The sequence below is a fragment of the Scyliorhinus torazame genome, chromosome 6 (genome assembly GCF_047496885.1).
Source record: "Scyliorhinus torazame isolate Kashiwa2021f chromosome 6, sScyTor2.1, whole genome shotgun sequence".
Classification (NCBI taxonomy): Eukaryota; Metazoa; Chordata; class Chondrichthyes; order Carcharhiniformes; family Scyliorhinidae; genus Scyliorhinus; species Scyliorhinus torazame.
Genome location: NC_092712.1, coordinates 217,612,326 through 217,625,243, shown reverse-complemented (window position 1 = coordinate 217,625,243; position 12,918 = coordinate 217,612,326). Strand labels below are relative to the sequence as shown.

At 45.8% G+C, this 12,918-nt stretch overlaps 1 pseudogene; it reads left to right on the top strand.

Annotated features, from left to right (window-relative positions):
* Positions 1-11,024: 11,024 nt before the first annotated feature.
* Positions 11,025-12,632, top strand: LOC140425859 (nucleosome assembly protein 1-like 1 pseudogene; annotated as a pseudogene).
* Positions 12,633-12,918: the final 286 nt, after the last annotated feature.

The window sequence follows — 12,918 nt, the reverse complement described above, 5'->3', positions numbered from 1 at the left end:
ATAGTTATAACAAAATGGAAGACAGGGTTCATGGTCTGAACTTGTTGAATTGCGATTTTCCAATGGTGCCCGCCATGAGGGTCTAGGAATCAAGGAGGAGGGCAGCGTGAAATCGATTTTCATCCTGCTAATGGGATGAAAATGAAGGCCTGACCGGAATCTTCCTCCATGCCCAATTCTCGATGACACCAGTGGGAAAACACGCTGATCCAGAACACATCAGGACCAAAGTAGCATGCAAAATCGGACTTGCCACAAGAAGGCCTGGGGCTGCCTCCGGAGCTTGGGACGGAGGCTGCCAGCAGCCCTGGACCCTCGAACACGACAACATCTTCTGCTTTCAGGAGGTCCACCGTCTGTCTTCAGGAGGTCTATCTTTTTTCAATGGTGGGTCAGTGATGTCAGGCAGCTTTTCAACATGGTACCCGTGTATGGCAGTGGGATGCGTGCCATCAAGCCCGCCTTGCCACGGAAGATGGTGCGAAACCCCCAGATTCATAATTAATTACGCTGGTATACCATGTTTTTCCATCGGTCTCGACGGAGGGACATTATGGGGCTTAGCCCCAGATGGGGAAATTTACCCCGAAAATGTTAACCATTGTCTCTCTCTCCACAGACGCTACCAATCCTGAACGTTTCCAGCAATTTCTGTATTTATTTCAGATTTCCAGCATCCAGTGCATTTCGCTTTTATCCAATTTTAAGGTTAGGTGTTCTTGTTCTGGATTGCCCACCAGAGCATTTCTCTCTGATTCACAGAATCCCTACGGTGCAGAAGGAGGCCATACAGCCCATCGTGTCTGCACTGACCCTCTGAACGAGGGCCCGACCCAAGCCCACTCCCACACCCTATCCCTGTAACCCCATCTAACCTGCACATTTTTAGACACCTAAGGGTAATTTAGCATGGCCAATCCACCTAACCTGCACGTCTTCGACTGTGGGAGGAAACCAGAGCACCCGGAGGAAACCTACGCAGACACAAGGAGAATGTGCAGACTCCGCACAGACAATGACTGAAGTCGGGAATTGAACCGGGGTCACTAGTGTTATGAGGCAGCAGTGCTAATCACTGTCCTGTCTTATTCTATCAAATACTCAAGGGAATACAAGCCTATCCTCGGCAATCTGCCCTCAGAATTTAGCTCCTTTTGCCTTACTTATGTTATGGGCCAGGGCTTAGAAACTCCAAAGTGTATTATGAAGCTCACCTGACCTATAACTTTTCTATTGAATTTGGCTAGGATGAGCATAAGAGCCTTCATTTCAGGTGTTATTCATCAGACTTCCTAGGCGCTTTTATCAAAAAATGTTTATTATAACAATGTAGTTAACATATATAAAACACTTACAAGAATTTTATATCAGTTACAATCATGAAAAAACACAACAGCTACAGTAATCTATGTATATAAATCTTACTGAATCCCCCTTTGCTGTTCCAATCCAAACCAAAATCCAATAAAACCAAAACCCCTTTCAAGGGCGAGGCCCGGCACACTGTAATGTGACTTGAATGGGGCTGGTCCTTTCCCTGAGATTCTGGTCCATTTTCCAACCAGCAGATTCAAAACTCCTTCCAGAAAGCGACTCTCGCTTGAAAATGAAATGAAATGAAAATCGCTTATTGTCACAAGTAGGCTTCAACTAAAGTTACTGTGAAAAGCCCCTCGTCGCCACATTCCGGCACCTGTTCGGGGAGGCTGGTACGGGAATTGAACCGTGCTGCAGGCCTGCCTTGATTTGCTTTCAAAGCCAGCTCTTTAGCCCTGTGCTAAACTAGCCCCTTCAAGATTATCACGGCAGTTTGCCACACCCAATGTGCTTTCAGTTCACTTGCACAGCTTTAAAATAAATCCGAGAAAACAGGGAAACTTTCTGCAGTCCAAATGAACAAACTGAAAATCAAACCAAAACACGAAACCCCCTCTCATCTGACAGCCAGAACCCAGCTCCTCCCATAAATGACATCACTGAAGCTGTCCTAACAAGCCATGTGGTACACAAAACCTTTCTTAAAGGAACACTCACATAATACTTAAAACAGGCGGTGCCTTGGCCACTGTTGTGTCAGGGTTTAGAGTACCCCAAAGTGTATCATAGAGTTCACCTGACCCACAACTTTTAATAGATTGTGGTATGGGGAGCACACGGCCCACTCTACAGGTGTGGTACAACAGAAATGGAAAGAGTATTTTTTAAAACAAAACAATGTTTATTCTATGAACTCAAATTAACCTTTTTAAAACAAACAGTGAATATCGTAGCAACCATTAATTCAAATACACCCCCGAAAGAATACAACACTAAGTAATCTGTATGCTGTTGTTTTAACATCCAAAAAACTTAACAAACCTCTAAACAGAAGCACATCAGGGTTTACATTCAATACTGAAACCGTTTACAATTCTGGGTTCACTAATTGATCCATAGATAGTCTTTGGATGGCAGACTTCAGATGCAGCTCACTGAAAAACACAGACACACCCAAGCTTTTTCTCAAACTGAAACTAAAAAACTGAAGTGGAGTTCAGCTCCACCCACAATCTGACAGTTTTGCTATTGTTTAAGGCAGCACGGTAGCCTTGTGGATAGCACAATTGCTTCACAGCTCCAGGGTCCCAGGTTCGATTCTGGCTTGGGTCACTGTCTGTGCGGAGTCTGCACATCCTCCCCGTGTGTGCGTGGGTTTCCTCCGGGTGCTCCGGTTTCCTCCCACAGTCCAAAGATGTGCGGGTTAGGTGGATTGGCCATGATAAAATTGCCCTTAGTGTCCAAAATTGCCCTTAGTGTTGGGTGGGGTTAGTGTGTTATGGGGATAGGGTGGCGGTGTTGACCTTGATAGGGTGCTCTTTCCAAGAGCCGGTGCAGACTCGATGGGCCGAATGGCCTCCTTCTGCTCTGTAAATTCTATGATCTATGATCACTCCAGTTACATGAGCAGCTCCATTTCTTAAAGATACATTTCTTAAACACCCATTTCTTAAAGGTACTCTCACATGACACCTCCCCCCAAGAAAAAAAAAGGCATCAACTTAAAGATGGTTTCATTTTTCACCTTTTCACCATTCTTTAAGAAATGCACACAGTAAATATACTTTTTCGTTTTAAAAAAAAAGAAAAACCACGCAAACAGGTATAATAAAATAGTCCATTTTTTGCCCCGTTCTTCTTCCTCCAACTGAAATCCTTCATGATTGACAGTCTCTTTGAAAAAGAAGGTCTCCGCACGATCAGTCCATTTCTCTACGCTTCGGCATTTCTCTTTAAAGAAAAAAAAATAAACCCTCAACTTCAAGATGGTTTCATGTTTCACCTTTTCACCAAAGCAATTAGAACCAATGAGAATGGTTGGAGCGTCTGGCTTGAGGTATCACAAGAAAGCATTTCATGGAGCGTAGAAATGGAGGCTACCAGAATCACTCAATCAGATGGTCCTTTCCCCAGTTCTTCTCTTTGAGGCATATTGAGGCATAAAGTGTTTCATTTAAGCAGTTACAAGTGTATTTCTTGAGTGTTTGCCCTCAGATAAGTTTGCCTGAAACTTCCACGTACCCTTTCAGGATCACATAATACTGCAGAATAAGGGTGCATGGTGGCGCATTGGTTAGCATTGCTGCCTCACGGCACCGAGGTCCTAGGTTCGATCCCGGCTCTGGGTCACTGTCCGTGTGGAGTTTGAACATTCTCCCCGTGTTTGAGTGGGTTTCACCCCCCACAACCCAAAGATCTGCCGATAGATGGATTGGCCACGCTAAATTGCCCCTTAATTGGAAAAAATGAATTGGGTACTCTAAATTAAAAAAGAAAATTACTGCAGAATGGGATATCAAGTTGCCTCTTCTACTTCTCATGACTCCGCCCAACTCCCAGGTATAGTATCACTTAAGGATTCGGGGTCCTTGCAAAGGTGCAACAGAGACGTTGGGCAGGATTTTCCAGCCACCCCCTCCCCCATGCCCCACAGGGTGCTTTCTGGCAGCAGGATCTTCCTTTCCCACCAAGGACTACAGGGTTTTGTGTGGCCCACACCCTCTGCCGCCAGGCACCCACCGCAGGATGGATAGGCAATGAGCTTTTACCTGGAGTTCAAGTTTGAGTCAAATGAGTACTTCACATATGAAGTGTTCGTAAAAACATACCAGATGGCGTCGCGGCCTGATGGGGCAGGCTTCTTCGTATTTACAATTACGGGGTGCACAGGCTGCCACATTCACTGGAAGCATGGAAAAAATGTCACACTGAAAACCATTACACTAAACCAGCCGCATGATACTTGTAAACCAGTCACAAAAACTGTGCTAAATAATTCTTTTTTTCAATTTCTTCTCCCCCCGTGAGGTTCTGAAACATGGACTTTTAGATGGAAGGGCTGCAACAAGACTCGCTGCTGATTTAAAAATAGGTCAATTCCTGCATGAGCACATACTTCCTCAGGGCTTTGACAAAGGGTCAACGTTAGCTCTTTTCTCGCCCTACAGATGCTGCCAGACCTGCTGAGATTTTCCAGCATTTTCTCTTTGGTTTCCACAAGCAGTGTTATACTTCGCAGAACACGATGATGATGAATACTAGTATATTGATGGTGAGTACGAGGATGTTAACTCCGATGATGGACACCATGCGCACACAGACAATGAATATGTGTTGAAGAAAATGACAACTCTGAGAGTGAATCAGCGGAGGGCGATGATAAAGCACTTGATAGATGGTTTCAGGGGTGTGATGAGGTGATAGCACTGGACATAAAACCAGTCTTGGAGAAGTTTGCTCCAGGGGCACTTGGTGAATTGTTTCAGGCCTCAGAAGTGGTTCCGGTAGTCGACTCCCTGATCCTCGAGGCTATTCCACTGGAAGATGAGTTGGAGGAGCTGATGACCATATCCCTGTGCAGCTCATCGGATCACATATATATACTAGAGCAAGACCAGGATGACCCATCGCCTGGATCAACAGGACCAGTGAATGTTTGCATCTTCTTCTTTTCCAGTGATGAGGAATCATTGATTGTTGCTCCTGCAACCCAAGAAGGGACAGCACCTCATGTTATGGATGTGACTTCCACCCAGGCAGCAGAGAGCGAGGCTCTCCAACCTCCAGATGAGGGCGCAGAATTGGGTGTGGCCACACAATTCCTTGGAGACACGCCGGCGCCACAGGTCCCAACTGAAGATCTGCATACTTCTATCCACAGGGCGCAGACCAGCCCCAAATCAGCGATTGCCAAACGTCAAAAGAAAATAATAGCAAGATAATCTTAAAAACAAAAAAGAGGAAGAGGAGAAGAGTGGGAGAACTAGGACATCCCACTGACAAAAACAAAGGAGAAGAAATTGATGTGATGATTGACAAGCTAAAGACAGAGACAGAAGACGTGCAACTAAGCAGCAAACAACGTGGCAAGAAACGAAAAAATAAAAAGCTGGTGACACACGTGGGGCCATCACGGATACATGCCTTCCAAAGGCACAGTGTAAAGAGGATACAAAGCAAGAGACTAGCGCGCAAACCAGTCTTCCAAAAAGCTGGCAACAGCCCAAGTGATCACCACAGTGGTGATCCCATGAGGGAGACACAATGAACTGTGCGAAAGGGACAGACATTGATCAGGCATGTCATGTCCATGGACACCCTAGTTAAGTTTGTTTATATTGTTTATGCATATCACAAATGTATAAAGTAAAGATAGTAATCATGTTTGTACACAAATATCAATATCTCCGAAGGAAGGGGGTGTGGTGATATGCTTGCAAATAATATTACACATACTCAGCAGTGTGACCTCCCACCAGCAGGTGGCGTAAGAGATCAGTCAGGTGACATCCAGCTACCAGCAGAAGGTTGTAAGGTGTACACAAAGTCTGTTGCACCTAAGGGTTGGTCCAGGAGAGTCTAACGTAACTGTGTAATAACTTGGTCTGCTTAAGATTCGTATCATTACTTAACCATGTGTGCGTTAATAAATTGTCATTCTGGCTAAGTCCCCAGTAGTTCTGTAGAATCATTGCTGGACAAGATCACAGAACACAACATCATTTTAATTAATTGACGCAATGTCAGTTAGAGGGGTGCTGTGCTCTGACTGTGAGATGTGGCAGGTCCGGGAGGCTTCCAGCGTCCCGGATGGCTTCATCTGCAGAAAGTGTACCCAACTGCAGCTCCTCACAGACCGCATGGTTCGGTTGGAGCAGCAATTGGATGCACTTAGGAGCATGCAGGTGGCGGAAAGCGTCATAGATCGCAGTTATGTAAATGTGGTCACACCCAAGGTGCAGGCAGAGAAATGGGTGACCACCAGAAAGGGCAGGCAGTCAGTGCAGGAATCCCCTGTGGTTGTCCCCCTCTCGAACAGATATACCCCTTTGGATACTGTCGGGGGGGATAGCCTATCAGGGGAAAACAGCAGCAGCCAGAGCAGTGGCACCACGGCTGGCTCTGATGTTCAGAAGGGAGGGTCAAAGCGCAGAAGAGTAATAGTAATAGGGGACTCTATAGTCAGGGGCACAGATAGGCGCTTCTGTGGACGTGAAAGAGACTCCAGGATGGTATGTTGCCTCCCTGGTGCCAGGGTCCAGGATGTCTCCGAACGGGTAGAGGGAATCCTGAAGGGGGAGGGCAAACAGGCAGAGGTCGTTGTACATATTGGTACTAACGACATAGGCAGGAAGGGGCATGAGGTCCTGCAGCAGGAGTTCAGGGAGCTAGGCAGAAAGTTAAAAGACAGGACCTCGAGGGTTGTAATCTCGGGATTACTCCCTGTGCCACGTGCCAGTGAGGCTAGAAATAGGAAGATAGAGCAGACAAACACGTGGCTAAACAGCTGGTGTAGGAGGGAGGGTTTCCGTTATCTGGACCACTGGGAGCTCTTCCGGGGCAGGTGTGACCTGTATAAGATGGACGGGTTGCATCTAAACCGGAGAGGCATAAATATCCTGGCCGCGAGGTTTGCTAGTGTCACACGGGAGGGTTTAAACTAGTATGGCAGGGGGGTGGGCACGGGAGCAATAGGTCAGAAGGTGAGAGCATTGAGGGAGAACTAGGGAATAGGGACAGTGTGGCTCTGAGGCAGAGCAGACGGGGAGAAGTTGCTGAACACAGCGGGTCTGGTGGCCTGAAGTGCATATGTTTTAATGCAAGGAGCATTACGGGTAAGGCAGATGAACTTAGAGCTTGGATTACTACTTGGAACTATGATGTTGTTGCCATTACAGAGACCTGGTTGAGGGAAGGGCAGGATTGGCAGCTAAACGTTCCAGGATTTAGATGTTTCAGGCGGGATAGAGGGGGATGTAAAAGGGGAGGCGGAGTTGCGCTACTTGTTCGGGAGAATATCACAGCTATACTGCGAGAGGACACCTCAGAAGGCAGTGAGGCTATATGGGTAGAGATCAGGAATAAGAAGGGTGCAGTCACAATGTTGGGGGTATACTACAGGCCTCCCAACAGCCAGCGGGAGATAGAGGAGCAGATAGGTAGACAGATTTTGAAAAAGAGTAAAAACAACAGGGTTGTGGTGATGGGAGACTTCAACTTCCCCAATATTGACTGGGACTCACTTAGTGCCAGGGGCTTAGACGGGGTGGAGTTTGTAAGGAGCATCCAGGAGGGCTTCTTAAAACAATATGTAAACAGTCCAACTAGGGAAGGGGCGGTACTGGACCTGGTATTGGGGAATGAGCCCGGCCAGGTGGTAGATGTTTCAGTAGGGGAGCATTTTGGTAACAGTGACCACAATTCAGTAAGTTTTAAAGTACTGGTGGACAAGGATAAGAGTGGTCCGAGGATGAATGTGCTAAATTGGGGGAAGGCTAATTATAACAATATTAGGCGAGAACTGAAGAACATAGATTGGGGGCGGATGTTTGAGGGCAAATCAACATCTGACATGTGGGAGGCTTTCAAGTGTCAGTTGAAAGGAATACAGGACAGGCATGTTCCTGTGAGGAAGAAAGATAAACACGGCAATTTTCGGGAACCTTGGATGACGAGTGATATTGTAGGCCTCGTCAAAAAGAAAAAGGAGGCATTTGTCAGGGCTAAAAGGCTGGGAACAGACGAAGCCTGTGTGGCATATAAGGAAAGTAGGAAGGAACTTAAGCAAGGAGTCAGGAGGGCTAGAAGGGGTCATGAAAAGTCATTGGCAAATAGGGTTAAGGAAAATCCCAAGGCTTTTTACGCGTACATAAAAAGCAAGAGGGTAGCCAGGGAAAGGGTTGGCCCACTGAAGGATAGGCAAGGGAATCTATGTGCGGAGCCAGAGGAAATGGGCGAGGTACTAAATGAATACTTTGCATCAGTATTCACCAAAGAGAAGGAATTGGTAGATGTTGAGTCTGGAGAAGGGGGTGTAGATAGCCTGGGTCACATTGTGATCCAAAAAGACGAGGTGTTGGGTGTCTTAAAAAATATTAAGGTAGATAAGTCCCCAGGGCCTGATGGGATCTACCCCAGAATACTGAAGGAGGCTGGAGAGGAAATTGCTGTGGCCTTGACAGAAATCTTTGGATCCTCGCTGTCTTCAGGGGATGTCCCGGAGGACTGGAGAATAGCCAATGTTGTTCCTCTGTTTAAGAAGGGTAGCAAGGATAATCCCGGGAACTACAGGCCGGTGAGCCTTATTTCAGTGGTAGGGAAATTACTGGAGAGAATTCTTCGAGACAGGATCTACTCCCATTTGGAAGCAAATGGACGTATTAGTGAGAGGCAGCACGGTTTTGTGAAGGGGAGGTCGTGTCTCACTAACTTGATAGAGTTTTTCGAGGAGGTCACTAAGATGATTGATGCAGGTAGGGCAGTAGATGTTGTCTATATGGACTTCAGTAAGGCCTTTGACAAGGTCCCTCATGATAGACTGGTACAAAAGGTGAAGCCACACGGGATCAGGGGTGAACTGGCAAGGTGGATACAGAACTGGCTAGGCCATAGAAGGCAGAGGGTAGCAATGGAGGGATGCTTTTCTAATTGGAGGGCTGTGACCAGTGGTGTTCCACAGGGATCAGTGTTGGGACCTTTGCTGTTTGTAGTATATATAAATGATTTGGAGGAAAATGTAACTGGTCTGATTAGTAAGTTTGCAGACGACACAAAGGTTGGTGGAATTGCGGATAGCGATGAGGACTGTCTGAGGATACAGCAGGATTTAGATTGTCTGGAGACTTGGGCGGAGAGATGGCAGATGGAGTTTAATCCGGACAAATGTGAGGTAATGCATTTTGGAAGGTCTAATGCAGTTAGGGAATATACAGTGAATGGTAGAACCCTCAAGAGTATTGAAAGTCAAAGAGATCTAGGAGTACAGGTCCACAGGTCATTGAAAGGGGCAACACAGGTGGAGAAGGTAGTCAAGAAGGCATACGGCATGCTTGCCTTCATTGGCCGGGGCATTGAGTATAAGAATTGGCAAGTCATGTTGCAGCTGTATAGAACCTTAGTTAGGCCACACTTGGAGTATAGTGTTCAATTCTGGTCGCCACACTACCAGAAGGATGTGGAGGCTTTAGAGAGGGTGCAGAAGAGATTTACCAGAATGTTGCCTGGTATGGAGGGCATAAGCTATGAGGAGCGATTGAATAAACTCGGTTTGTTCTCACTGGAATGAAGGAGGTTGAGGGGCGACCTGATAGAGGTATACAAAATTATGAGGGGCATAGACAGAGTGGATAGTCAGAGGCTTTTCCCCAGGGTAGAGGGGTCAATTACTAGGGGGCATAGGTTTAAGGTGAGAGGGGCAAGGTTTAGAGTAGATGTACGAGGCAAGTTTTTTACGCAGAGGGTAGTGGGTGCCTGGAACTCGCTACCGGAGGAGGTAGTGGAAGCAGGGACGATAGGGACATTTAAGGGGCATCTTGACAAATATATGAATAGGATGGGAATAGAAGGATACGGACCCAGGAAGTGTAGAAGATTGTAGTTTAGTCGGGCAGTATGGTCGGCACTGGCTTGGAGGGCCGAAGGGCCTGTTCCTGTGCTGTACATTTCTTTGTTCTTTGTTCTTTGTTATCACCTACCTGGTAAACTACTGGCAACTGGAACTCAATGCATGGAAAGACAGTGAAGTTGGAGATGGAAGGTCTGAAGGCACCATACCTGCTTCAAGTCACCAGTAATGTAGACGGGAATTGGCGTATTTTTAAGCAGCAATTCAAACTCATGGGTTGCAGCCCATGACCTGCAGGCACACCCTGACGAGAGGTGTATTGTGTTGCTGCTACAGTAGTAGGTCCTTAAGTCATCAAAATTTATAATACCTTTGCATTCGACAGCAAAGCAGAAAACAAATCCTTTGATGAAGTAATTAAACACTTTGATTGGCATTGCTCCCTGAAAATAAATGAAACGTTTGAGCAGTATGTTTTGCTCGCGTACTTAGAAGGCGGGTGAATCTTTCGATAGTTTTCTAACCGACTTGCGGTTGAAGGCACAGTCGTTCAATTTCAATATGCCAAAGTCATTAATGATCCGCAATCAGATCGTGTTCTGGATATCGAATGATATGGTACACGAGAGGCTATTGAGGGAAGAAGAGCTTCAATTAGAAAACGCTCTCAAGATTTGTCTTGCAAGCGAGCTAGCTGCACAGATTAGTACGCTCCACCTGAAACATTTTGGCACCTATGTGGAAGAAGAAGCCAGCGCCATAAGCTTAGTGACACATTCCAATAAGAAACGTGGTCCCAGTGCAGGTGGCCATTTTAAACGGCGACCAGATCCGTCATTTTGTGCCAGCGATGCGGCACTTGACATGGGCCACGACAATGTCCAGCATTTGGGAAGGTGTGTTCAAAGTGTGGCAGAACAAATCATTTTGTGAAGCAATGTTTTTCACTGGGGACCATACAGGATCAGTTAACGTGATGAGGTGTGCATCAAAGACCTGTTTTTCGTTGATCTTATTTTGACTTGAGGACACGCATACCAGTTGCAGCAGTAGTCGTGGTGATGCTGACTCCGTGGAAGAGGGATAGACAATTCCATTAATCATCAATGGCACTTTAATTAAATGCAAGCTTGAAACGGGAGCGATGACCAACCTTGTCGTTTTGTCAGATTTGAACAGGCTGAAAGTCAAACCGACAGTCGTCACTCAAACAAGACAACTGATAGACTATAATGGGAAGGAGATTGCAATGGTACATGCATGTGAGCTCGAACTCTGGGTGCACAACAGAAGTCATACCATAACATTTTAGATTGCGGACACGGAATGGGAGTCCATCATAGGTTTGGAAGCGGGCTAGGCACTGAACCTAGTTGAACTGCTGTACATTCCAGACAGCGCTACATCAGAGAATGATTCCAAATGGCAACGAGATGAAGTGGCACAATTATCCGATGAGATAAAAGAAAAAGTCAAGGTGGAGGAAGATAAACCAGATGTTGCGATGGAGGAGCCAATAGGAATTCCAGAATTCTGATTAACAATCTACAAGAATGTGGATATGCTCAGTGACATGTTACAGGAGCATGATGAGCCCATCCTAAAGCATTCACAAGACTTAGAGGTGAAATATTCAGGTCCAGGGTAGCCAATGAGTTTTACTCTGGAGTTCAAGTTTGAGCCAAAAGAGTATTTAACAAAATTAAATTTAACATTCACCTGAGGAAGGAGTAGTGCTCCGAAAGATAGTGATTTGAAACAAACCTGTTGGACTTTAACCTGGTGTTGTAAGACTTCTTACTGAACAAAATGAAGGACTGACAAAACCATACAAGATGGAGTCGCCGCCTGATGAGTCAGATTTTTTCTTCTTTGATGAACCAGGAATTATAGATTGCTCAGGGTGCCAGATTGACTGGAAGGAACAAAAAACGTCACAATTAAGACCATTAAAATGGAGCAGAAGCACTATGGTCGGCACACTGGTAGAACAGTTATGAAAACTCTACCAAATTATTCTTTCTTCAATGTTTTTAGTCCTTCTGTAGCTCCAGAGGATGGGAAACTGGATGAAGGTTCTGCGGCAAGACTCGCTGCTGACTTTGAAATTGGTCACTTCTTACAGGAACACGTAATTCCACGCGCAGTGTTATACTTCGCAAGAGAAAGTATTGCAGACGATGGTGATTACACTGCTGATGATTACGCTGATGATGTTTACGATGATGATGATTACGATGATGATGATTATGATGAGGAAAGTTAAGAAGCAGATAATGAGCCAGAAGAGGAAGTCCATGAAGGTTTATTTAATTTATTTGGCATCGATGTCGAGGTTAAAAGTGAGATTACACCAGCAGACAAATTGGCAGATAACAAGTCAACTGCGAATAGCCACCTGGTAACTGAAGAAATAATCCCCATTTGGGAAAAGTTGGCTCCAGAGAAGTACGTTAATTTATCCTACGCCCACGGAATAGTTCCTGCAGCGAATTCCCAAGTACTCGAGACCACTCCATCAAAAAACTTGCAGCAAGAACAGATCGATAGAACAAACGAAGCATGTATCGTCAAATCAGATGAGTATGAGCCACTAAGTGAGACTAAATCACAAATTGAAGAAGTAATGCCTAATGTTGAGGACATTGATCCAGTTGAGATACTGGATGTGAGAGCTCGCAGATCATTCTTGAAGTTGCAAACTTACTTGCAATTGCAAAAGCATTCCAACATTAGATGCCTCACCAGGTGACGGGCATGCAGCTCAGCATTCGAGCGCAAGCACCATGGATCAACCAAAACATCTCAATCCAGCAAAGGCTCCAGAATCAGTTATTGTGGCAGAAGAGCCAGAAACAACTTTCCCACCAGCAGATCCAAATGCAGCTCGATAGCAAAGATCCAAAAGCAACCAGTGCAGCAAGTGATCCAGACAACGGCAAATCCCTTGGCTGAGACCAGTAGCAGGAATGATGCTCCAGGTGCACAGGTAGATGTGACTGTGAACCGCACCAACTTCATGGATGATGCCACTAACG